This window comes from Mesoplodon densirostris, chromosome 20, assembly GCF_025265405.1.
Source record: "Mesoplodon densirostris isolate mMesDen1 chromosome 20, mMesDen1 primary haplotype, whole genome shotgun sequence".
In the NCBI taxonomy this organism is placed as follows: domain Eukaryota; kingdom Metazoa; phylum Chordata; class Mammalia; order Artiodactyla; family Ziphiidae; genus Mesoplodon; species Mesoplodon densirostris.
In genome coordinates this window covers 25605673-25631975 of record NC_082680.1, presented here as the reverse complement: position 1 = coordinate 25631975, position 26303 = coordinate 25605673, and the positions used below count along the sequence as shown (strand labels likewise).

Below are 26303 nucleotides of genomic sequence, written 5' to 3'. Positions count from 1 at the left end.
GTGTCCCCTGCATCGGCAGGCGGACTCTCAACCACTGCGCCACCAGGGAAGCCCGAAATGGGTAGATTTGAGATGTGATTTCAAGATAGAATTGGTGTCCTGCTGTCTTAGTGGTATCTATTTTCATTTATGCAGGTGTCCATGGAGAAAAATTCACTATGCATATTCATTTAACTCCTTGGCCTCTCAGATACTTAGTTCCACCTTGTGTTACCAACTTACCACAACTGTGATGGATAAAAAAATGCTATTCATTTCCTTCCTGACAGGTGAAAATAAGTCAGTAAATTATTGATCACTAATATTTTGCTTTCATAAGTGTGTAAATATTTAGTCCTTAAGGTTATTGACATCTGCATATTTTACTTTCCTGAGTACAGACATCTAAATTTGACATCCAAATCATTGACTATATGTTTCAGCTGCATATGAGGAGCAGTGATTAAAATCTGTGTGTGCAAGGGTAGTCGTATAATTCACCACCAAAAACTTTAACGTCTAGAAATATAAATACAAATTCATCAGGCTCATTCATTTACTGATGAAGCCATTAGCATTTAATTAGTAAGTTAGGAGAAAAACATGCAGTGTCATCTATATGGGTCATGCCCCCCCTTCCAAGAGTCTTGAATCACCTAGAAAAATTAAGAGGAAAATACAGCATTTTGTTTTCCACTTCATATCAAATCAGCATCTCTGGAGATGAGGTCTGGGAATCTGTACTCTTTACCAGGCTCCCCAGGAAGTCACATTGAGGCCAGTCTGGTGGGGGTATTGGGACCAGCTTTTAGATGATCTCTTAGGTGGCTTCCACCACTAATATTTTATGACTTAATATAAAATCTCTAAGTTCCATCATGGGAATTTGTAGATGAGTCTTTGCTTTCATATCCTGTTGTCACTTCTGTATGCCTGTGATTTATTTGATGCTTAGTGTTTGGTAACAGAATATCCAATTATGACTTCATGCCTTTGGGAAAATAAAATCCCCTTTAAAGACATCTGCCTTGTGACAAAGTTTCCAAGAATGTTTTATGTTGAGACTGGAAAACTTTGTAATTGAAAATGTGGATTTTGATGATTCTTTCAAAGGAATTATGCAATTAGGGTATTCTTTTAGCCACCTGGGCACAATTTAGTCTTTCGGGAGCACTTAGTTATTGGACCAGTGCAGCATCTGATGATGCCTGAAAACATCAGAACCAGGGGCCTCTGCTTAGAATCAATTCTTATTATTGAGCTGATGCTGAGCAAAAGCATGGATCCAGGAGGGATGAGATACAAGTTTTTCTTGATTGTCTCCACCCAGTGGTGCACAGACCCAGAATGCACATCCTTTGGGGAGGACAGAGAGGATTCTGTGTGTTGCTGTAAAACTGTAAAATTATTGAGTGAGGCTGGCTGGGGAAGGGGGCCAGGGGTTCAAGGTCATTTGACTTAGCTGTCTGTTGCAGTGCACACGTTCATAGATTCCTGCAACACAATCCCTTTAAATTCCCCATTGATCAATGACTGTAAAGCTCCTAATTTCAGAGATTCGGGTCTTTGCTACATGATTGGCTAGCATGGCCCTTTTTTTTTCTTTATTCTCCAGGCAACTAAACTCTAGTTTTTTTGGTTTTTTTTTAACTCTAGTTTTTATTTTCATATCTGACATCAAGCAGCTTGCAACCTTCCTAGTTAGGTTGTCTCGTAATTTGAAGTGAAGGCGAGTACTCACTCCAATCTCTCAAGTTGCCTACTTTCAGCCTCTAGTTTTCCAAACACTCCCTGGTTGGGTTGCCAGTATCTGGAGAGGAGTTGAAAGCATAAAGAAGAAATGAGCATCTTTGCTTTTCATGGCAACCAAGTGACTGCTTGGTTTTTGCTTATCCTATAACTTTGATCCCCTAAGCCAATGCTCTGTCTTAATTGACGTTTGGTACCCGGACACCATTGTGCTCATACAAGTAGTTGATTTTCTCAGTCCCAGTTTCGGCATATGAGATGGTGGTTGGTAATGGTGTTGGTGGTGTAGAGGTGGTGAGTTTCAGCACATGGGAAAAGTTTGCTAGGCTTAAATATGAACTAGATTCTTTCTTTTTTGTTGTTTTTTTGGCCTCGCGGCATGTGGGATTTCAGTTACCCAAGTAGGGTTGGAACCCACGCTCCCTGCAGTGGAAGTGCAGAGTCTTAACCGCTGGACTGCCAGGGAAGTCCCTAGATTATTTCGTTTTGTTTTAGTTAAGATCAAGTGTTTCTCCTCCTTTTCCCCTGCACTCATACCTCATCTGCCTTATTTACTGACCAGGATTTTTGCCCTTGTCTCCTCTTCCTCCCCAGTTGCTTCATGCATTTCTGTCATTAACTATAGAAAGTTTCTCTTTGTAACACCCCATCATGCTCCTTTTTTCTAAACATGATATTTATTTATTTATTTATTTATTATGTTTTTGGACATCTTTATTGGAGTATAATTGCTTTACAATGTTCTGTTAGTTTCTGCTGTATAGCAAAGTGAATCAGCTATACATATGTCCCCATACCCCCTCCCTCTTGCGTCTCCCTCCCACCCTCCCTATCCCACCCCACTAGGTGGTCACAAAGCACCGAGCTGATCTCCCTGTGCGATGCAGCTGCTTTCCACTGGCTTTTTTTTTTTTTTTTTTTTTTTTGCGGTAGGCGGGCCTCTCACTGCTGTGGCCTCTCCCGTTGCGGAGCACAGGCTCTGGACGCACAGGCTCAGCGGCCATGGCTCACGGGCCCAGCCGCTCCGCGGCATGTGGGATCTTCCTGGACCCGGGCACGAACCCGTGTCCCTTGCATCGGCAGGCGGACTCTCAACCACTGCGCCACCAGGGAAGCCCCAAACTTTTAAATTGAGACATAGCGTTCCTAAATTTCATGAAATCTTAAACCACATGCTTAAGATTATTGATTAGTTTAATGAGTCAGTGAATTTCATTATTAATGACCTCCTTTCTCACCTGCACTTTCCTTACCTGTTCTCCTGCTTATAGGAAGCTTGAATGTGAAGGATTAATTCGAAACTTACAGAGTTGGACTTAATTTCATAAACTCCAATAGGTGAATTTTATGGGCTCTTTAAAATGTTGCATATTGTGAGGCGGGGGGCAGTCTGAACTCAGGCCCCGGCTCCAGGTGCAGCCCACGGTCCCACCTTCTTCCCCCTTCCTCTCTTGCCCACTCCAACCAACCTAAGCTCCCCTGAGTAGAGGGAGCCCACGTCATCATTTTCCACTAGGGAAACAGAGGTCATGTTAGCAAATACATGTAGGCAAATCATCCCCGTAAACAAAAACAATCCCCAACTCACCTTTTATCACCTTGTATCGTTCTCCCTGTACAACCTAAATTCTCCAAGAAGCATATCCTAATCATCTCCATCTTCTCACTACACCTCTTACTTGCTTCTCAATTCTCTGCTCCAGCCCCACCTTTCCACTGAAACAGCTCTTGCTAAATTATCAGGGACATCCCTGTTGTCAGATCCTCCAGATTGCTAACTGAGACGGAGGCATTTTCTAGTCCTCAACGTACTTGACTTCTCAGCAATATTTGACATTGGTATCTAGGTCTTCCTTCCTGAAATATCCTCTTGCCTATGCTTTTCCAACCCAGCATTTCTGGGTTTTATTCTTCTTTGTCTGCCCTCGCGAGACCCTTTTGTAGCTGGCCATGGAATGTTGGAATCCATCAAGACTCATCCAAGGCCCTCTCTGTTTCTTACTCTAGACTTTCTCCCTTGGCTGGTGGTCCCCAATCCCATCAGCCTAAATGCCTGCTTCTTATAACAATATGTAATTTAAAAAATATCATGCTTTCTCTGTAATACAAAGAAAAGTAGTTTATATGTAATAGGCATTTCAGTATGTGTGTGCTTGACCATATGAAGGCATAATGATGTAGCCAAGTGCTGTGCCCCTGTGTAGAATCATTGGTTGTGAATGTGGGTGTTGTTTACGGAGACTCTACCTTGTAGACAGACAGAGAGGTGTTGAACTGGCACTCAGTTACCTCGGACAGTGATGGGATTTTCTGAAATGGTGAGTAGGTCTGGGCAAATACCAAACAGTAGTCCGCTTTTCCCTTAACTTACATGGTTTCTACATTCCTGGAAAATTCAGTGTAACTTGAAACGAGGTAAGAAATACAAGCTTTGGGGCTTCCCTGGTGGCGCAGTGGTTGAGAGTCCGCCTGCCGATGCAGGGGACGCGGGTTCGTGCCCCGATCCCGGAGGATCCCACATGCCGCGGAGCGGCTGGGCCCGCGAGCCATGGCCGCGGAGCCTGTGTGTCCGGAGCCTGTGCTCCGCAACGGGAGAGGCCACAGCAGTGAGAGGCCCGCGTACAGCAAAAAAAAAAAAAAAAAAAAAAAAAAAAAAAAAAAAAAGAAATACAAGCTTTGGTGTTTATATGGTAGATAAAGTTAGATTCCAGGCTCAGATAATTAAAAACAGGTTTTTAACCTCCATGGCATGTGGGGCATGAGACATTTCTTCTCTGTGAACTGCACTGCGTTTTGCAAAGTGTCTGGCATCCTGGGTCCCCTCCTGTGAATTGGCAGTAGCAATCCCCAGTCACTGTGAGATAGCCGCCCCCATCTCCCCACCCCCGGAAAATTCGCATTCCCCCGGGGGTCCTGCGCAGTAGTTTAGAACTACTGCCCTGGGCCGTCTCCTCCTGGGCAGGGGCTGCAGCCCAAAAGCAGATAACACCCACACCTAAGTCTTCACTCCAGACCTCTCTTCTGCCCTCCGTATCTGAATAACTGATTGTCTGCTTGTATGCATTTTATGGGTCACAAAGTCACCTCGAAACTCAGATAATGGCTGCAGTGTGCATCCATTTATGCAGGTCAGGAAAGTAGAGGTCATCCTTGGAGCCCTCCTCCCCCTTACCCTCCATGGGTATCCAGTCCATCATAAAATTCTTTTGATTATATTTCCTAAATACAGCATATAGTTTCTAAATGTTTTTTCTAATCTCTTCATTTTCTCAGGCTCTACCTTTACAGCTTTACTCTAATCCACCATAACTGGGCCACCACTGTGGCTTCCAGCTCACCCAGCTGCACTCTCCCGCTTCCTCTGGATGCACTGATTTCCTGTGGTCCCTTCTAGTTCCTACTGTTCCCTCCTACCATAGACCTTAGAACACGTGCTGCCTCCCCCCGGGATGTTCCTCCTCCCTCTTCATTTGTTTATTCCACTCGTCTTTCAATCTCAGCCTGGGTCACTGCCTCCAGGAAGCCCTCCTTGACCTCTCTGACCTCTCTATTAATAGGCTCTCTTAGCATTTCATAACAAGTTTGAGTTCTGGCCTTACGTTTACTTATGTGATCAGCTGATTAATGCCTGCCTTTTCCACTGTATACTGTAAGCTCCATGAGAACAGGGGTATTTCTGGTTTTGCTCACTATTGTATTTCCAATACTTGCCATAGTGCCTGGCACACAGTAGGCCCTCCGTAAATGCTGAGTGTTCCTGAAGCTTGAAATGAGATTTTTGCGGCCGGAGTGGCGACCAGTTCCATTTTGTGACAAGAGGGGGCAGCAGAGAGCTGCCAGAGGAGAGGCCTCTGGTTTGTCTTTTAGGTTAGAAAATGCAGTTTGTCAGGCTGTTTACTCAGGAGTAAGGGGAAAGGGAGGGGAGGACCCACGAGTGAAAACTGAGAAGCGAAAGAATAGGTTATCCAGAAGAGAAATGGAACCAGAGGGAGAAACTAGTAGCTGGAGTTCGGTAGAGGAGCCCGGGGTGGCAGAAGTGAAGGGGGCTGCTCAGATGTGAGGTGGGCACGTTAGTGGCTTATTGCTTCTCAGGAGGTCTCTCTAGGGTTGGAAAGATTCCTGCCCCAATAAACCAAGAAGCCATATCATGCAGATGGAGGTGTAAAGAAAGGGGAGGAGCCGGTCTCTTCTTGCCGGCCACAGCTTTGTTTGGGAGCTCATGACACATGGTGGTGCATGGGGGACGGGGCTGGTGAGGGGGTGGGAGGGTGGGGGGAGTTCGGGGTGCTGGGACAGGAGAAGAGGAAGGGGAGGAGACTAGTATTTCTCAGGTGCCCTCTGCGTTACAGGCACAAAGTAGTCCTGGAAGGTCAGGAGTGTCCTCATTTGAACGATGAGGGTGCTGTGACTCCGAGTGTATGATGATATGCTCCAAGTCATATTCGTGTGGCTAAACTGAGCTTTCAGCCCTGACTCCCTTGGCTCAAAAACCCATGCTCTTTCTTAGATATTCTGGTAACTCCTTAAAGATTTTGGCAATGGCCTTTTTTAACTTACTATGCCTAAAGAGAAACAGGCCCTATTCAGTTTTGTCCCATGTTGGTAGATTCAACATTTACACGAGAAATTATTATCCCTGTTTACGGACTTGTTGGCTCTTGGGAAAGCAAGTGTACCATAAATATAAAATACTGCAGGGGCCTCCCTGGTGGCGCAGTGGTTAAGAGTCCGCCTGCCGATGCAGGGGATACGGGTTCGTGCCCCGGTCTGGGAGGATCCCATATGCCGCGGAGCGGCTGGGCCCGTGAGCCATGGCCGCTGGGCCTGCGCATCCAGAGCCTGTGCTCCGCAACGGGAGAGGCCACAACAGTGAGAGGCCCGCATACAGCAAAAAAAAGAAAAAAAAAAAAAAAAAAAAAAAAAAAAAAAAAAATATAAAATACTGCAATTTAACCTCGATGAGATGATGGAGGTTCACTAAACTAGTGGTAATTATTTCATGATGTATGTAAGTCAGATCATTATGCTGTAAACTTATACAGTGCGGTATGTCAACCGTGTCTCATTAAAGCTGGAAGAAGAAAAAGAAAAAAGAACCCCCCCCCCCAAATTGCAAGTTAACTGACAATTTGTTTTATTATTATTATTATTATAAATTTATTTATTTTTGGCTACGTTGAGTCTTCGTTGCTGTGCGTGGGCTTTCTCTAGTTGCAGTGAGCAGGGGCTACTGTTCTTTGTGGTGCGCGGGCTTCTCATGGCAGTGGCTTCTCTTGTTGCGGAGCACGGGCTCTAAGCGCGTGGGCTTCAGTAGTTGTGGCACATGGGCTCTAGTGCACAGGCGCAGTAGTTGTGGTGCACAGGCTTAGTTGCTCTGTGGTACGTGGCATCTTCCCAGACCAGGGCTCAAACCCGTGTACCCTGCATTGGCAGGCGGATTCTTAACCACTGTGCCACCAAGGAAGTCCCTGAGAGTTTTTATTTAATTAGTTAACTAATTAATTATTTTTAACATTTTTATTGGAGTATAATTGCCTTACAAAGGTGTGTTAGTTTCTGCTTTATAACAGAGTGAATCAGCTACATGTATACACATATCCCCATATCCCCTCCTGTTTCCTACATCCTCATGTCCATTCTCTACATCTGTGTAACTGACAGTTTATAATCTCCGAACAGAGACTCAGGATCTGAAATGTCCAAGGTCTGTGTGCATGTTTATGAGGGTCAAACGTTGCAGGAATTATCATCCTGGTTTTATATGGATCGATACAAACTCACTGTACTGTTTTCTTGGCCAAAGTGTTAATCAAGGGAATACGGATGTGGGAAATAGGATCTCTGCTCATAGATCAAGAGCCAACATTAGAATGACCTTGAGCTAGTTACAGAATTTCCGACCTTGACTAGAACTGTTGGAGGAGGAAGATTTGTGTGAAGCTCTGCAAGAGAATACTTCTCCAGAGCACTCAGCCCACGCTGTTGTTGTAGCTATTGACACAGCATGATTTGAACACGCAGGCCCAAATGCATCTCTTTGTGATCAGCAAAGCAAGGGTGGGACGGGAGGAGGAGCAACCATTCTGGGAAAGGAAAATGGTTGAAGTTGGAGTGGTGGGCAGGGGACAGCACAGGGCTCCCCCCTTATCTAAGAGCAGTGGAACACATCTTGGAACTGAATGTGTGTCAGCCTTTTGGCAGGGAGAGATGTGTGATTTTATCTAATAGTTAATAAAGCTTAGGAAGAAAATGCATTCTTTTCATTGCAGAAGTGTGGTGAAAAGCGGGTGTTTTTTGTTTTGTTTTTTCTCTTGGGAGGAGATGGAGGGTGTCAAGGGGACCCTTCCGTCATTTAATCTCTCCATTTTCCCCCCAGGAATGATTTAGATTATATTGTCCGTGTTGCCTTGTCCATATTCCTTAAATATTTGGTTTAAGCAGTTATTATTGACAACAATGAGCACTTTCCTATGTGACGCTTCATCCCTCCTGACTGCCCACAAATAGCAAAATGAGTTCTGAAATCAGTCACTTGCCAGACTCACTCAGTCTTTTTGGAGCATCTACATGTTGGACTTCTGTCCAGCACTGTATTTGATTCTGTAGGAATATACCTTCAAGGGATTGAAGAAATGGCAAACAAATGCATTCTTTTCCCCAACTGAATAAACAGTTATTAAGAACTCAGAACACTTCCCCATTAATCATCATGCGGTTCCAAGACCCTCCCATCAAAACCTTTTGAATCCATAATGAAGCCAGACCATAAAACTAATAGTCCATACCTGATTTTTGGGTCCTAGAAGTAGGAGACTTACTACATGGAGAGGAGAGAAGATCCAAGAGAAAGAGAGCATGTGGCATTTGAAGATTTAAGTAAATTTATAGTTTATAAAATTTGAGATGCTTTCCCCTGACATGACACTAGAGGGCAGTATATACAGTCAAACCTCGTAATGGAACCGGCTCTTGAATTCTTATCATTTCCAGTTATGCTTTTTTATGTTCAAATGTCACCCCTTAATTCTTTTCATTTCATTAAATAAATAAAGGGAAAAAGACATTGAAATTATATACAGCCATAACAAGAAATATCTTATGAGGATAAAGAATTTTGTTAATTTTTACCAAAGTAATGCATAAACAATTTAAAAAATGAAATAGTATTAAAAGGTTTTTAAAAAAATTTTTATTGGAGTATATTTGATTTACAATGTTGTGTTAGTTTCAGGTGGACAGCAAAGTGAATCAGTTATACATATACATATATCCACTCTTTTTTAGATTCTTTTCCTATTTAGGCCATTGCAGAGTATTGAGTAGAGTTCCCTGTGCTACACAGTAAGTCCTTATTAGTTTTCTATTTTATATATAGTAGTGTGTATGTGTCAATCCCAATCACCCAATTTATTACCCCACCCGACCCCCTGGTAACCATAAGTTTGTTTTCTACATCTGTAACTCTATTTCTGTTTTGTAGATAAGTTCATTTGTACCTTCTTTTTAGGTTCCACATATAAGTGATACCATATTTGTCTTTCTCTGTCTGACTTACTGCACTCAGTATGACAATCTCTAGGTCCATCCATGTTGCTGCAAATGGCATTATTTCATTCTTTTTTTATGGCTGTGTAATATTCCATTGTATGTATGTACCACATCTTCTAAAAGGTTTTTTCTTAAATGGAAAAAAGTTCTCTTTCCCTCTCTCCTATCCTCTGTTTCCTGTAGCTTTCCTGGAATTTGTGTTCATATATCTAAATAATATGTGCATACTTGTATTTCTTGAGACAGTTATTTGGTTTATTTTTAATGACATCAGAAATCATTGTTTACTATATAATTGTTAGAATTTTAAGTTTTCATCTTGGTACTTTTTACCCAGCTTCAAAAATCATCAATCTTCTCTTATTTGTGTTTGATTCTCCCTACATTCCTCCTTGCCCTCTTAATTATTTTAAACAATTTCTAAATGTTATATCATCTTACATTTCCTTTTTTGATACTTTTTAACCTAGAGCTAATAATCGTCTTTAAAAAATTGTGTAGTTTTTATTAATTCATTATCATTAATTTTATTTTAACAGTTTTCCATCCGATATATGAAATGCCTATCTATGTAGATAGAATTTTTGTGTATATAAAACAAATAAATTTTAGGTACATAAAGTTTAAAAAATAAATGGTCTGACGTATTAGATAATCTATTCATTTTATTTCTCCTCCAGGGAACATTTGTTCTGCACACCTCTCCCGCTCAGTTTAGACTTGTTACTTGCTAATTCTGCTGCCTCTCCCGTCGTGGAGCACAGGCTCCGGACGCGCAGGCTCAGCGGCCATGGCTCACAGGCCCAGCCGCTCCGTGGCATGTGGGATCCTCCCGGACCGGGGCACGAACCCGTGTCCCCTGCATCGGCAGGCGGACTCTCAACCACTGCGCCACCAGGGAAGCCCCTGAGGGTTTTTTTTTTTTTCTTTGCTGCTTTGTGATGGACTCCTTATTTCCTAGGTCTATTTCCCACTTTCTTGACTTACTTCCTTGAGTGGCTGCAGCCCCTTCTAACTGTTTCCTAAGAAGAGTATAAGGCAAGTTTATCCTCCTTCAGAATTTTGAAAGATTTGCTCCGTTGGGTTCCAGAAGTTTGATGTCATTCTGATGCTTTTTCCTTTGTAAGTGAACTTTGTGACCAGTCAGTCACACAGGCTAATTTAATTAAGGGGTGTTAGATTTCTGATTTTGGTACAGCTTTCTGTCTTTGAAGGAAAGGTACCATAAGTACTAACTAAGAATACCGGTAGCTGGAATTGGGTTCACCTTTATATATACCTCTTTGTATATATACCTCTTTGTATCTGGTAGTATTTTGCTTCCCATTCCTTTGTAAATAACCAGTTTTCTAAAAATTCATGGTGTTGTGGCTTGGTGTGGGTCTTTTTTTCCCGTTGCGATGGACACTTAGGCCTGTGAATGATATGGCCAGTATTTTCTGTCTTGCCTTGCATGGCTCTGAGGTTGAAGAGTGAATTGACTGGATCGAATTGCAGTTCCAATGGTATAGTCATTGCTGAGTGTTTCTGAGGCCTTTTAAGCTTCTCACTGGTTCACTATTTATTCCCAGGGCTTCGCTTTTGCTTTCCTTGGCTCTGTATTTATGTCTTTGAAGATATTTTGAGGGCTTCTTCAAAAAAGTAGCTTGGTAATGTTGATTTCGAAGGTCGAGAGTTTCACTGCTATTGAGGGCTTCACTGTCCCGGGTCTTTAGACTTAAAGACAATGAAAACGTGTAGTTAGTAAGGACGGGTTTTAAATATGGTGCATTGTAATTTAATCATTGCTCATATGTTAACTCTGTCAAAGTGGTTTGAGTGGCCTGTATAATATTCACGAGGAGGTGTGACTCAATGTTCAACCAGAATTGGCTGGTAGTGGTCAGATGCCTGTCCTGAGCTGTGAATGGTGAATGCTTGGCAAGTACAGTTAAGAGGTTTTTTTTGGTGGGGGGGCGCGGTACGCGGGCCTCTCACTGTTGTGGCCTCTCCCGTTGTGGAGCACAGGCTCCGGACGCGCAGGCTCAGCGGCCATGGCTCAGGGGCCTAGCCATTCCGCGGCATGTGGGATCTTCCCGGACCGGGGCACGAACCCGTGTCCCCTGCATCGGCAGGCGGACTCTCAACCACTGCGCCACCAGGGAAGCCCAATTAAGAGTTTTGAGTTTCAAAACTCTCTGATGCTGCTGAGTGAGATTCACATGTGCTTTGTTTAGAGCTGGTCCTGAAATGGTCTTCCAGATTATCCCCTCTTAGTTTGGCATGTTGTTGTTTTAAACCCCAAGTGAAGATTTTTCTAAAGATTCCTTTTCTAATTAACTAATGGTACCAGGCAGTTTTTCATTCAAGATGGAGCCATTCAGTAAAGTGGAAACCAGCACCTCCTCTTCAGCATAGCTGCTAGGGAGCAGATTAATAGAAATACTGCTCCGTGGTTCATGTTGGCCTCATTCCAGCTGAGCTGTAGATTAAAACTACTTCAGCGTTTCCCTGTCTGTCTCCTTCATCCTGATTTTGTGTTATTCTGTCTTAATTTTCTTATGTACCTTGGATCAGTGAATGTGATATTTTTCTCATAACGTCACTCACCAGTTCTAATCCTCTAACTCCTTTTATGCAAGCTCAAAGATGTCTCTGTGGTGCCATTATTTTTCCTGAGCACTAGCTCCAAGTTACTGGGGGAGGATTTATTTTCAAGGCTTGGTATCTGAATGGCCTGGACCATAACACCCAGCCTCTATCCACTGCTCGTTATTAGATGGAGGGGACCTGACAATATGGCAGGACACCTGAGTGAAATGGCTGTTCATCAGTAACAGGTGGCTGGCCTGAAGGGTCTGGCTGGGCAGATGGCACTGCTATGGGGCCCCTGCATGCCAGCTCAGCTCGACAGTTGCAGAGGAGGGAATTGGCTCTGATGTTTCCCTGGGCCAGGATCTCAGCTATGGACTGGACTTCATTACGTACCAGCCGATGGGAGAGTCAACCCAATAACTTTCCATTTCCCAGTCGGGAAATAATTCTGGGAAGATGTTTGGCTCTGTTGGTGCAGTGCAAAGAGCCGCTTTCCTGGCTAACAGGAACCCGCAGACATTTGGCACATGGAAATTTACACGCATGCACACGCCCGAGGCTCACAAGTCTTAGCGCTCACCAGATATGTAACAAGTGGGAGACTTCTGGCTTTTCACTTGAGAAATTTCCAGTGCAAGTCCATGGAAGCTTCCCTACGGGCCTTTTAAAGGCTGGACTGCTTTCTTCTCCCACAGTCACCACCAGCGTGCAGAACCTCCCTCCTGTGGGTGCTGCAGGATCACAGCTATCGCCCGACTGCCTAGCAACAAAGCAGATTCCATCCGTTCCAGCCTCAGAAGCCAATAATTTTCAGTGCCTACCAGCTCCCTGGGCAGTATTAGAATCAAGGAAGAGGCAGAGAACTGAAAAGTGATGGTTTCCTTGGGTCAGGGTAAGGTTAACATTCTAAAAAATCAAATACTCAAGCTCTGTTTCCCTTGAAGGGTAGGGTCACTTAACGATTCACTGAAGGCATCGGTTTGAATCCTCTATTCCCCTCTCAGGTACCCCATCCTTTCATCCTGGAAGATTTTTCCTCCATCCCCTAGTATCTAGCCAACTCTCAGATGTTTCCTCGAAGTAAGTAAATAGGGCCTCAAGGTCAGAATGGAGACCACCTCCTGAACAAAAGCCACTTCACACATTTTTATTAGATTAGGTTCCCACAGCTGGGATTATCTCTGTACTAAAAGCTGTTTGTGTTGGGCTGTGCATTATTAGAGGCACTGAAATCTACCCCACCTCCCTTTCTATTGTACCTCTGGTCTTTAGTCTTTCGATGTGCTTATAGTTATAACAACAACAAAACAACGTAGAATGGGAGAACAGTAGCTATGCTTTTCTTTCGATATTTCCAGAGAAGGAATCTGTACAATTTCCTGTAATCAGGGACTGCACAAGCTCTGAGTGAATTTTGAATTTATTTTATATAGGGACCAGGGTAATGTGATGCTCCCGTAGAGCTGAGAGTGACCATAGATCTTTGACTTTCCCCAAGCCTCAGGGATCCCTCCGGCAGGATCCCTAAAAGATGTTGCCCCAGTCTGTCCTGAATCTTTTGGGTGATGGAAGATCTCACTCTTCTTTTAGAAGTCAACTCTTGAAAGGTGAAGTTTGCATATAACAAATGCACACATTCTAAGTCAACAGTTGGTGACAATTTATCAGTTAAGACGTTTCCCCTGTGCCCCTCTGGAAGCCAGTCTGCCCCTACTCCCTGCTCTCTGCTATCCCTTTGATCTGATTTCTATCACTATAGGTTAGTTTTGCTCGTTTAGAGACTTTGTATAAATTGAATTGCACACTGTGGACTCTCCTTTGTCTGGCTTCTGTCTCGCAGCATATATTTGAGATTACTCTATTTTCCAGTCAAAAAGAGATGAAACTCTGATTTGTAGCCTACGCTGACAGGCAGTAAGACTCATGCCCCTTCTGCCTGGATGATTTTTTCTTTCATGGGAGTATGGCCTGGGGCTGACTAACTGTCTGGAGTTGCCCAGGACTCACGTGGTTCCTCGGATACAGGATTCTCACTGATAAAACTGGAGAAGTCCCAGGCAAGTTGGGATGAGTTGGTCGCCCTAGCCCCCTCTACTAGATACCATAAAGAACATTAGGGCGCCAGGGGAATGAGCATCTGAACAATAGAGGAAAGGCAAGAAAAATGGACATTTTATGTTTCTTCATCTTAAGGCTCAGCTACGAGGGACCCAACTCTGGGAGAATCCCTCTGGAAGCCATGCAGCTATAAGCCATGCAGCTGGAGGACTGGGTTTTTATCACTTACCTGCTTTCAACTGATTTTTTTTTTTTTTTTTTTTTTGCGGTATGCGGGCCTCTCACTGTTGTGGCCTCCCCCGTTGCGGAGCACAGGCTCCGGACGTGCAGGCTCCGGACGCGCAGGCTCAGCGGCCATGGCTCACGGGCCCAGCCGCTCCGCGGCATATGGGATCCTCCCAGACCGGGGTACGAACCCGTATCCCCTGCATCGGCAGGCGGACTCTCAACCACTTGCGCCACCAGGGAGGCCCCTCAACTGATTTTTTAAAAAAATATTTTATATAGTTTGGTTCCCTATTTTATTAAGGACATACTATGCTTCATTACTTTTCTGCTTTCCAGAATACTATTTTAAGAGCTCTGACATTGCCAACATTTAATACTTTTGTGATCAAAAAAAAATTGTGAAGTACATATTGAAAGCACCAAGATTAACAAATTAAAATAATAATTATTATTTCAAGGTGCTTGGTTTGATGGGCTCCAGCTTGATTATTTTGATATGTTTAATCTTAAAACTCCAACCACTTTTTCAACTGAATTACAAGGCGTTGCCCTAACGTGGTTTCTCTGAGCATGTGTGCTAATCTCTCGTTTATATCTGAAATAATTCATTCACTGGATGTTAGCCGAACACATTCACCTGCTGATGTTCAAGGAAGCTGTAATCTGCCTGCTCTCCTTCTGGGGGCAGATGAAATTCCTGGCAGTTAACTGTGCCACATAATTTTCCACATAAATTCTGAAGTATGATACTCTTATAAGCATGCAAGACTCCAAGGACAATCTTTCCTAAGTAGCACTGGGGTGATATGGCAGTTTGGGGCTGTATCTGTGAGCCTTTGCGTGTTATACAAAGTTTGTGAGACTTTTTTAATGCTTCTCTTCAGAGAGGTGTCTCATTTTTTCCTCTAATTTTTGGATGTTTAAAATTTACACAATTAAGGCATAAATATATCACTAACGCAATTTAAACAACAAAGAAGTCTACCAAGCAAAGAAGGAAAGTTCAACCTTACTTTCTTAATCCCCATCCCAGTTAGATTATTGGTTATCCTTCAGAATTTTTGTGTATAATTGAATTCAGCCTGTAGTTTTGTCTGTTTTTTTCTTAAACTGAATCATACCGTAGATATATATTGGTGTTTCCATTTAAACATATGTTTTAAAGATTTTTGTCGTGTTAGTCTATATCAATTTACTTCATTATTTTTAAAGTTATGTTGATTTATTGGTATAGAGGTACCTAAGTTTAGGTAACCATTCCCCTGTCAATGGTTATTTAGGTTGCTGTTTTTCTGTTACATTACCATGAACGTACTTCTATGTCTTTGCCCATATATACTCTTATTTCTCTAGATATTTGAGAATAGAGTTGCTGGGTTAATGGATAAATTAAGTTAAACTTTGGTACATACTGCCAGGTGGGCCTCGACAAGGCTGTACCAATTTCCCCTCAAAGTTTGAATTCTTTTAACATGTGAAAAATTTGAAACAAAATGAAAATGGTATGTATATGTATAGCTGATTCAGTTTGTTATACAGCAGAAACTAACACACCATTGTGAAGCAATTATACTCCAATAAAGATGTTAAAAAAATGAAAATGGATAATTAAATTTTGCAAGCTCAAACAGCAAATTGGGAATTTGCTCTGCTTTTAATAAAATCTTATTTATTGCTTACTTATACATTTGATTCCTATAAAGCTCAGAAAAGACAAGACACTTGGCTTATTTATTTAACTTGCCAGTTATAATTTCATGGACTTCGCATGAGCTCAGGATTAGAATGAATTTTAATGATTTTCCGTGACTGACTGCTAAGATGTTTCCATAGAATAAACACTAATGAAACTGTGGTCAGCATAGAATAGTCCAGAAATGACCTCCGCCTAGAAATCTTCCATACCAAAGATCAGCTAAGAGTCTAGTTCTTTAGCTTTTCCTTACTATCCCATTTTTTAATTCTTGTAACTCACTACTCTTTCTCAAATCATTGACTCTGTCAAATTTTTTTTTGCAAAGAATTAATAACTGGATGTCAAAGTGTTGCTAAGACTTCATTATTTTTTTTATGGGATGGTAGTATCACTAGTCTACCATTAAGTACTATCATAAGTAATTAAAATAAAATTGCTATATTTGTCAGAGTAAATGAGGCAGGAGAAAGGTCCTAAGATGATGTAGTGATTTTATCATCAATTCATTTTACCTCTTTCTCCCTAACTTAATATATATCCTTTTATGTTTTTTTTTAAATAAATTTATTTATTTTACTTGCTTTTGTTTTTGGCTGTGTTGGGTCTTCATTGCTACGCACGGGCTTTCTCTAGTTGCACCGAGCGGGGACTACTGTTCGTTGCGGTGCGTGGGCTTCTCATTGCAGTGGCTTCTCTTGTTGCAGAGCACAGGCTTTAGGCACGCGGGCTTCAGTAGTTGTGGCTCGTGGGTTCTAGAGCACAGGCTCAGTAGTTGTGGCGCACGGGCTTAGTTGCTCCGCGGCATGTGGGATCTTCCCGGACCCGAGCTTGAACCCGTGTCCCCTGCATTGGCAGGCGGATTCTTAACCACTGAGCCACCAGGGAAGCCCTATCCTTTTATGTTTACAGAAACCTGTTGACCTCATCGGGTGGAGATGCAGGTCATGAAATCAAACAGCTAGGACTGTGAACTGAAATTCCTGTTTGCTTGTGATGGGACTGATATAATTTGCAGATGACACTTGTATGAAGGGTTTTCAATGCTTTGACTTAATTTTAAGATTTCTGTTTTTAGAATTCCCAGTGGTTCCACATTTGAGCTCTATCCCCTTGACAAATACTTGCCATTAACACCCAATTTCTACTTTTACTTCTTGCTCTTTCTCTACCTCCTCTTGCCCAAATAAGCTTAGGCCTGGCGTTTGCAAAATAAGACCAAAAAATGCATCTATATTTTCCAAATATCTCTGAGTACCTGCTACATCCCAGGCACTATGTTAGGATCTTCAGGCAAAGATGAAACAAGACATGGGTCCTTGAAAACCTCCCTGTCTGCTGGAGGGCTGGATAGGTACTCACATAATTACAGTTGAGTATGATAAATGCTATAGTTCAGGCCTATTCAATAGACCACGAGATAATCGGATAGGGAACAACGAATTTCCAAGTTGGGCAACTTGGAAATCTCTTCCTGTAGAAGAATTCACCCCCTCCAGGTCCACTGGCAGTAGCAATTTAGCCTGTTTTAGAAGAAGAGCAGCGGGGTCTCATCTATAAGATCGCTTCTCAGTACAGCAACACGCAGACTTCCCAAACATTAGGCCACAGACTAATACCATCGTCATTCAGATGGATCAGGCTGCAAGTATGGAGAACGTGACCAAAGGTGGCTTAGGGACTTCCTGGTGGCACAGTGGTTAAGAAGCCACCTGCCAATGCAGGGGACACGGGTTCAAGCCCTGGCCCGGGAAGATCCCATGTGCCATGGAGCACCTAAGCCTGTGCACCACAACTACTGAGCCTGAGCTCTAGAGCCCATGAGCCACAACTACTGAGCCCGTGCGTAGAGCCTGTGCTCTGCAACAAGAGAAGCCACCGCAATGAGAAGCCCATGCACTGCAACGAAGACCCAATGCAGCCAAAAATAAATAAATTTATTCATTTATTTATTTTTTTAAAAAGTGGCTTATGGGCTTCCCTGGTGGCGCAGTGGTTGAGAGTCCGCCTGCCGATGCAGGGGACACGGGTTCATGCCCCAGTCCAGGAAGATCCCACATGCCGCGGAGTGGTTAGGCCCGTGAGCCATGGCCGCTGAGCCTGCGCGTCCGGAGCGTGTGCTCCGCAACGGGAGAGGCCACAACAGTGAGAGGCCCGCGTACCACAAAAAAAAAAAAAAAAAAAAAAAAAAGGTGGCTTAGCAATCAAGGCATTTATTTCTTAAATCAGCCAGAAATCTGGGGTAGGCTACCCTGTTTGTTCAGCAGTTCACCATGTCATAGAAGCATCCTCCTCCTCTGCCATTTCTGCACATGGTCATCTGACGGCTGTGGCTGCTGAAACCTCTGTGACCTCACCTACCTGAGCATGTCCATCAACACCCAGACTTTGTGTGATGACCTCCGTCTCCGAGCAGCCTCATTTTCTCACTCCATGTCTTGTACTTTTGCTCCCAAACACCTGCTCACTTGTTGGCACTGCAGCTTTGGAGGGCAGGTGGGGATATACTGAGCCACGAAGCAAGGCATCTCACCTGTTAGGCTTCCCGCGTCAGGATGAGAGTGTATGAGGGGATTTTCATTTCTGATTTTGGAGCCCATGGTCTCTATGGGATAGGGTGTGTTTTGGGAAAACTTTTATCTTTCTTTGAGTATGAACAATTACAGCATGAACTATTATGACTGTGAATTTTTTTCAAGCCATATTAGCTGTGACTCTACTGAAGAGTTGTAGTAAATATGTTCTTATTTGAATCTTACCTACACATGCTCACATACTGACACACTGGCACACTCATGCACACTCAGACACTCGTACACCCCGATGGGAAACATTGCTTTCCTTTGGGAATATGGATGATCTTTCTTCTCCTCCCATTCCCCTCTACCCTCTGGTGGTTATTTTATGTTTTTTTAGTGCAATAAATTTCTTGTATCGAGCATTTATTATACGAGGAATTGGATGAAAAAATTTAAATAAAATAACGATTATAGGAAAGTATTTATGTTCTTTGCTTTATGCGTTTACTGTCTCTTTTTGACTGCCATAGGAGGGGTGCCTTTTATTTGTTTGTGGTATTAAACTTGGGCCTATAAAATATAATTTATTCATTATGTTACTAAGGATTCTTAATGTGGACCTAAAATCCTTGGTCAAGATTAGATTTTCTGTGTATATTAGAAAATCAAGCTGAGAGTATCCTAGACATGATTAACTTTGGAGGACAGTTCTTTCTTTCTTTCTTTCTTTCTTTCTTTCTTTCTTTCTTTCTTTCTTTCTTTCTTTTTCTTTCTTTCTTTCTTCCTCCCTCCCTCCCTCTCTCCCTTCCTCCTTCCTTCCTTCCTCCCTCCCTTCCTTCCTTCCTTCCTCATTGCATGGCTTGCAGGATCTTAGTTCCCCAACCAGAGATCGAACCCGGGCCCTGGCAGTGAAAGCACCAAGTCCTAACCACTGGACCGCCAGGGAATCCCCTGGAGGACAGTGCTTTATTCTGCACTGTTCTCTCTTGGGCAGAGAGAGACTCTAAGGAAAGTTTATTTTTCCAGGTCATAGCTTCCAACTAGGGTCAAAAAGTGGCTCAAAGGCTAAGTGGGATGGAATGATTTGGCAGTTCTGTATCTACCTGGTGGGTAGACTTGCTTTGGAAAAAGCACTCAGTTGTTGTCTTATTTATTTATTTATTTGGTTGCACCAGGTATTAGTTTTAGCAGGCGTGCTCCTTAGTTGTGTCTTGCCGGCTCCTTAGTTGCGGCACATGTGCTCCTTAGTTGTGGTTGGCAGGCCTTTTAGTTGTGGCATGTGTGGGATCTAGTTCCCTGACCAGGGATTGAACCCGGACCGTCTGCGTTGGGAGCGTGGAGTCTTAACCACTGTGCCCCCGGGAAGTCCCTCAGTTGTTGTCTTGATCCTTGGTTTCAGAGGATGTCATTAGCTTGGAGTGGTTTGCTATATTCGGGATTGACTTCTGTAAAATGTGCCTCCAGCCAGGCGTCTAAGGCAGATGCATGGATGGCCTGCTCTGAAATTCTAGTTGCTAGTTCAGAGTTTAGATTTTTGTCCCACAAAGTGGAAAACTTGGGAGAATAAATATTGAAATGACTGTGTATTCTCAATGGAATAATACTACATGACTGTTAAAAAGACTAGGGCAGAGGGCTTCCCTGGTGGCGCAGTGGTTGAGAATCTGCCTGCTAATGCAGGGGACATGGGTTCGAGCCCTGGTCTGGGAGGATCCCACATGCCGCGGAGCAACTAGGCCCGTGAACCACAACTACTGAGCCTGCGTGTCTGGAGCCTGTGCTCCGCAACAAGAGAGGCCGCGATAGTGAGAGGCCCACGCACCGCGATGAAGAGTGGCCCCCGCTTGCCACATCTAGAGAAAGCCGTCGCACAGAAACGAAGACCCAACACAGCAAAATAAATAAATAAAATTACTAAACTCCTACCCGCAACATCTTCTTAAAAAAAAAAAAGACTAGGGCAGCCGTCTCTGCCCTGACGTGGACATATCTCCATGGTAGTTTCCTGGACAATGCCAGGTTCACAACAGTGTGGATAGCCTGTATTCATTTAGGTAAACAAAATTTCCTTAATTCTAAAAGGCATTGTTCTTTTTCAAATTTAATATCTCTGAAGTCAGCATGTATTTTGCATTTCTAGCCTTCCCCTGAGCATCGGCAGTAATGTAGTTGTGATTGCCTATGTGAGCACAAACTGGGCTGTCCTTCCACTTGGCACGATGGGACTGCTGCAGCCCTTGGATGTTTCCATCCACAAACCAGTGAAGGGCCATTTGAGGAAAATGTGAGTCAAGCTGGTGTCGGAAACCTTTCTTTGACATCTTCTGGTCATGCCAAGAAAGCATCAGCATCAAAACTTGGGAATGGGTGTCAGTGGTTTGGGAGAAAAATCTCAGAGATGATAGTGGAGCACTCTTTTAAGCACTGCTGTATTGCTAGCAGTCTTTTTTCTTTTCTTTTTTAAAAAATAAATTTATTTTATTTACTTGGTTTTGGCTGCGTTGGTTCTTCGTTGCTGCGCGCGGGCTTTCTCTAGTTGCGGCGAGTGGGGGTTACTCTTTGTTGTGCTGTGCGGGCTTCTCACTGCGGTGGCTTCTCTTGTTGTGGAGCACAGGCTCTAGGCGCGCGGGCTTCAGCAGTTGTGGCTTGCGGGCTCTAGAGCACAGGCTCAGTAATTGTAGCCCGCGGGCTCTAGAGCACAGGCTCAGTAGTTGTAGCCCACGGGCTCAGCTGCTCTGCAGCATGTGGGAATCTTCCCGGACCCGGGCTTGAACCTGCGTCTCCTGTGTTGGCAGGCGGATTCTTAACCACTGCGCCACCGGGGAAGGCCACAGGATTCTTGCTAAAGGCAGCCGGGGGACTGAGCCGTCGAGTGTCGGGGGTGAGGAACTTGGTCAGAGGTCAAGGTGGGGCATTCTTGCTAGACCAACATAGCCGGATTCCCTGCTGAAACTGGGCTCTGCAGGCCAGGGAGGCGGCCAGCTGAGCTTGAGGCGTAGTGAGCAGAGGGCGCAGGAGAGAACTTGGACTCGCAGAACGAGGTGTCCGCGTCCATGTGCACAGGGTCTGCACGGTGTAGGAGAGAGCCAGGGGTGGAAGGAACGGGGGACAAGCACACCTGCATTCTAGCGTGGAACCTGGAGGGGTCTGAGAGTTCTGAATGGAACCTGCCCTTCAGCTGCAGGTTCCTTTGAGGGCCTTGAAAGGTGGGGCGGAGGTTGTCTGGTGGGGACTCTTTCAGTGGTGGAGAAATCTTAGAGACAACACACCCAAGAGCTTCAGGAGGCAGCTGGACAGTGGGGACAGACAGGGCAAGACCCCGAGGAGGGAGAGCAAGTGGGTGTTTCCCCTGTGGGGTCCTGAGCGAATGGAGGGGAAGGTTTGAGGGATTAGGTGAGGGTGAGCCAACAAGTGAGGAAGAATCCTCTCCCTCCTCTTCTCACCCCTCGCCAGGCCCCAAAGGGAAGCATGGTTTGTGGCAGAGAATGATGTTAATTTTGAATAGATGTTATCCATATTTGGTGTGAACCATTGCTTTGCACATTGAAAAACGTCATGAATCTATATGTGTGTAAAGGTAGAAGGGTGAAACATTTAGCAGCGTGTTAGATTGATCGATAGCCTTTAAACGTTCAGGCCTATGGTGGGCGGGATGCTCTGCACTCCTGCCTCTGCCCTGCACTGTTAGGAAGGGGACCACAGAGTTATTGACTGGCCCTCAGCATGGGCTCAGTAAGGGGGCTTGAGAACTTTCCACGCCCAGGGGTAGAATGGTCAGATGCCTAGTTGAACATGTATACTTGAGAGAGGACTACATGACCTAGAATTGATTAAGCAGCAAGTAAAAGGACTCCGGAACAGAGAAGATGGGAGAAGAGGGAAAAATATGGGTCTAGAAGTTAGGACTCCTGCCAGAGCCCCTCTGAATTGGCTAGAGCCAGGCTGTCTGCAGAGGTACCTGGGTGGCATTTTCAGTTAACCCTCGGAACCTTAGAGAACATAGATGACCTGATGGGGCTGTGTGGGTAGGTTAAGAAAAGTCACGTGAAATGGCTTTAAAAATAGCAATGAACTATGCAAATGATAATATCATGAGGCAGCCCCTTGGCCTAGATTGTTTTTCCTCCAAAGTTTTAGATTCCTCTATCGGGGTATTTTTGCGGAATCACATTTTATGGGAAAACACTGTTTTACCGTAGAGGTTCTTTTTAGAAACAGGTGACCTCTGGGGGACACTGTGTGGGAGCATTTCTTTTTTCTGAGTGAAGGTGTGCCTCTTCCCAGGTGGGCTGGGTTTAAGCTGGGTAATATTTCCGTCAGTGTCTTGGGAGTGCCAAGAGTAAGTTATTCGACAGAATCAGCCTTGTAGCCGGGCCAGTGATCTCTCTGGTCCTTTACCATTAGCCAGTCTGAAAATTCTGGCCCCCACCAGGGATCTTTAACTCCAGGTACATGACTCAAACTAAATTTTCTTCATAGAGTGGGGTTAATAATATGTGTTGCCTTCTGCTTCTACCAGTTTGTGTGGGAACCATAAAAGAAGAGTATATGCCCCTGCAGAAGAAAGGGAGCACATAAACATATCATAAAGGATGGTCACACCTCTGCTTCTCTGCCATTTCAGATTGTCCCCATTGTCAGCAATCTGACACCGTTCGCTAGCATTAATTTTATTCCATTTGTGCTCCAAGTTGCAATTCCCTTTACACTGCACTTTAGTGCTTAAGATCTATCTGTCAGCTGTTAAAGGAACGAATGAATTTGTCAGTGTTCAGTAAACACAAAATAACCCAGAGAAACGAAAGTTTAAATCTGAAGTTGTTAAATGTAAGAGCCAGTGAAGATGGCTGTATAAAACTACTGAACCAATCATATGCAAGTTAGTCACATTTTTATGGATTTATCATAGTTTAACTGATTTTCATTTCTTTAAAGACCCCACTTCCAACTCTTGTTATAGTGGGCATTGCCCTGGAGTCAGAGCTAGATAACTCAGCTGGTTCCTGAGCCACATCTGATACCTTTCAGAAACTGCTCAATATCACCACTCACATTCTAGGTCGTGATATCCTCAAAGAAGTATTTTAGGTCTGTTATGGTTCTGATTTTAGAATTCTTAAGTGTTTACCATCTGAAGCTCTAAGTTTAGGAGAAGAGCTTGCTGGGCAAAATGACATATGTTTTTTCATCTTCCTCAGAGAATTTTAGTTTGGAAGAAAAACCTGTTTTAATGTGATCGTGTGTGTGTGTGTGTGTGTGTGTGTGTGTGTGTGTATCTTAGGGAAGTAACTAGGAAATACTTTTTAAAGTAGCAAATAATGGGAAATGTTTCTGGAAAGGTGGGTCCCTTAAACTTTCCTCTCTATTAAAGAGGCATTCCCCCACTATTAAAGATAGTCCCACTCCTACAAATGAAACAGAAGTCAGATGTATGAGAACCTCAAGCTCTCATTTTTAAAAAACTGTGTTTGTTTTTAGGGCACGAATATAAATAAATGTTTCTTGCTCAGATTCTGCAGGCTTCTTTTCTACTACAGATTACACATCTGAGGGACCTTACGCTCTTCTCTCCTTCCCAACATCAAAGTTCCAGCAGCAACTTGGCTGAATGGGCCTGGAAGCCTTGCCTCTAGTTATAATGAATGAAAAGCTCATTATAACTGGTACCAGTTTCAAGTCTCATTCCTATTACCAACACACAGACCTAGATATTGGCCCTGAAAAGGTCTCGACAGCCATTTTTAGTCCCTCTTATAATACTTCACTGATGTAGCCACACACTGATGAAAGGCAGGCCCTCTCCATTCTCTGCAGCACTGGAGGTAGGCTTTGTGTCTTTCTGCTCTGCATTTTGGATCTTTGCCGTGGCAACCACAGGGTAAAGCAGATTAAGAATCACCCATGTGCCAGATAACAGTGGCAGACAGCCACTCGTGTGGCCGTCTCAAGGCACCTGTGCCGGATCCCCCAGTTAATTCTAGACCCACATTAGTTTTAACCGTATTCCCTGCAGTCTCTAATCTTACATCTGGATCCCTGCCTCTGACTCCTATGGGTTGGACTCTGGTTCTTCCTGTCCCAGGCAGATGGCCTTGATTCTCTGCTCTGCCTTTGGTGGAAGCTTTATGTTCTAACTCAAATTTATGGGTTCCGTTCCCATTGTTGGCCACTTGGCCAGCCTAGAACCTTTATGAGCAGCAGCTAGTTCAATATGATAAATTGCTTTTCCTCTCAAGTTCTCTTTCATGTCTTCATGTTTGGCTATTAACCATTACTGACCATCCAGCTCTGCATGCCATTACATTTCAGGTGTGTGGATGAAATTCTTTTTTGATGCTAAAGGTCCAACGTAGCGAATGCCAAGTAAACAAATATATGACCATTTTTAGATGTTAGTCTTTCATTCCTGATCATTGAGAAATGAAAGCCTGTTATCAAGACAGTAGTATGTACTTTGTTCAGCAGTTTCTATGGGCTCAGTATATGTCTTCCAACATAATTTTATTTGTTTTCTTTTTAACATCTTTATTGGAGTATAATTGCTTTACAATGGTGTGTTAGTTTCTGCTTTACAACAAAGTGAATCAGCTATACATATACAGATGCTCCCATATCTTCTCCCTCTTCCTTCTCCCTCCCTCCCATCCTCCCTATCCCACCCCTCTAGGTGGTCACAAAGCACCAAGCTGATCTCCCTGTGCTATGCGGCTGCTTCCCACTAGCTATCTATTTTACATTTGGTAGTGTATATATGTCCATGCCACTCTCTCGCTTTGTCCCAGCTTACCCTTCCCCCTCCCCATATCCTCAAGTCCATTCTCTAGTAGGTTTGTGTCTTTATTCCCGTCTTACCCCTAGGTTCTTCATGACCTTTTTTTTTTCTTTCTTAGATTCCATATATATGTCTTAGCATACGGTATTTGTTTTTCTCTTTCGGACTTACTTCACTCTGTATGACAGACTCTAGGTCCATCCACCTCATTACAAATATCTCAATTTCATTTCTTTTTATGGCTTAGTAATATTCCATTGTATATATGTGCCATATCTTCTTTACCCATTCATCTGTTGATGGACACTTAGGTTGCTTCCATGTCCTGGCTATTGTAAATAGAGCTGCAATGAACATTTTGGTACATGACTCTTTTTGAATTATGGTTTTCTCAGGGTATATGCCCAGTAGTGGCATTGCTGGATCATATGGTAGTTCTATTTTTAGTTTTTTAAGGAACCTCCATACTGTTCTTCAAACCTTTCTTGATTAACTGATTCCTCACTGATGAGCTGTTGGCACTCAAGAGTATATATTTATTTGAGAGAGTGTGCATTGGCATTAAATAATTAATTTTTTTTTTTTTTTGCGGTATGTGGGCCTCTCACTGCTGTGGCCTCTCCCGTTGCGGAGCACAGGCTCCAGATGCGCAGGCCCAGCGGCCATGGCTCACGGGCCCAGCCGCTCCGCGGCACATGGGATCCTCCCAGACCGGGGCACGAACCCGTATCCCCTGCATCGGCAGGCGGACTCTCAACCACCTGCGCCACCAGGGAGGCCCGTAAATAATTAATTTTTATGAATTCTACCAGAGAATATGCTTTATTATGCTGGAAGAATTTATTTGGTGTGTTTTTCCCCAGTGGATGCTAGAAGATGGATTTTTGTATGTGTGCCATTTTCTTATATTTAAAAAATCAAATCACAGGGCCCAAAAATCATCAGTGTCTGGAACACCTTAGAAATTCTGTATTACGTATTGTGATAATTGTCTTAATTCTTCTTTCTCAGTTATAGAGATAACTTCTTCCTGATTGGGTCTCCACGCACACAGTCAGGAAACAGTGGCTTACCATATCCATCATATCTGTCTGCACATTATCATGTTTCAAAGATTTCCCCAATTAATCCTGTGGAAGCTGGAATCACTCATAACTATAATCCTGTTATGCCTTCTTTATTT

General features: G+C 43.6%; 1 protein-coding gene across 4 annotated transcripts in view; it reads left to right on the top strand.

Moving 5' to 3' along the window:
- The window catches only part of FUT10 (fucosyltransferase 10), a 79856-nt gene that overhangs the window by 30270 nt on the left and 23283 nt on the right, over positions 1–26303 (top strand). The gene's annotated exons all lie outside the window — the stretch shown is intronic.